This window comes from Pteropus vampyrus, unplaced genomic scaffold (assembly GCF_000151845.1).
Source record: "Pteropus vampyrus isolate Shadow unplaced genomic scaffold, Pvam_2.0 Scaffold10859, whole genome shotgun sequence".
NCBI classification, from domain to species: domain Eukaryota; kingdom Metazoa; phylum Chordata; class Mammalia; order Chiroptera; family Pteropodidae; genus Pteropus; species Pteropus vampyrus.
In genome coordinates, this window is record NW_011899640.1 from 1 (window position 1) to 1055 (window position 1055).

The 1055-nt window shown below is 40.0% G+C and overlaps 1 long non-coding RNA gene across 1 annotated transcript in view; it reads right to left on the reverse strand.

Moving 5' to 3' along the window:
* Positions 1-140: 140 nt before the first annotated feature.
* The window catches only part of LOC111734978, a 4902-nt gene continuing 3987 nt past the window's right edge, over positions 141-1055 (reverse strand). The window contains exons 2-3 of the long non-coding RNA XR_002778639.1: positions 951-1029; positions 141-302 (exon numbers count right to left, since the gene is read on the reverse strand). This is a non-coding gene — a long non-coding RNA (uncharacterized LOC111734978). The remainder of the gene's footprint in view (positions 303-950; positions 1030-1055) is intronic.

A 1055-nucleotide genomic window follows, 5' to 3' on the forward strand; every position in this document is an offset into this window, starting at 1 on the left:
TGCTTTACCTAGAATTCCCTCTCCACATCTCATTTATCCCCCTTCCCATTTCCTGATCACTTCTATTTATAATTCAAGCTGTAGGTCAAGCTCGGCTTTTTGGAGATGTCTCTCTGGATGTCCACCCTATCTCACCTCTTGTTGTCTGCTGTACTCCCACGCCCTAGTTCATAGGTCATATTTATAATCCTCTTCACATTCTGTTGTTAATTGTTACCGACACTTCCATGTGACGAGAGCTCCTGAGGTGGTGTGTCATTTCTGTGCTCAGTGCCGACATTTGGGAAGCCCTCAGCAGAAGTCTGTGAAACAAATACAAGTGAGTCCGAAGGATGCTTGAAGGAACAATTAAAAAAATAAAAAGAGGTCATTAGATGTTTTTAACCCTGTGCCGAACTGTCAGATAAGTAAGATAGGGAGCTGGGAACTGCCCTCACCTGCTTATGGATTGAACTCTGGATTTTCCTTGGATTTTAATAAAGATGCTTGTGTACCAGAATAGACTCTGTGACTGTCTTGGGCTGGATGCAGAAGAAAAGGAATTCCACTAAATAAAAGGTTAGGGACAAGTTAGGTGGACCCAGGGGACAGGTCCTGGTAGGAAAAATGCCTTTCACAGGTTCCTGAGGGCAACAATAGTGCAAAAGTGCCCATGGGGGCAAATTGATATTAAGCCAAATATATTTTGAGTAAGTTAGTTTTTCTGTGATAGATATTAAATTGTTTTTCACCTTGGCTTTATTTTTAATGGAAGGAAAACTAAAGAAATAAGTTATAAGGAAGATTGTGTTTTTGCCTTGAAGATGTTTCACATTTTCCTTTCGACACCTAGTTAAAGATACCTGAATGAAAGATGCCGAAAAGTATCAACTGGGGATGGGCTGATGAGACTGTTTATTCCCTCGCTGTCCGCATAAAAAGAGAAATAAATCAGGAGAAAAAGAACATACCGTTAGTTCAGGTAGAAATATGTGTTCCTGGGTGGTCTAAAGGCCAAAATTCTTCTTTTCCGTACGACTTGGCACAAACCTTAAGAAAAAAATTTAATGTTTTAA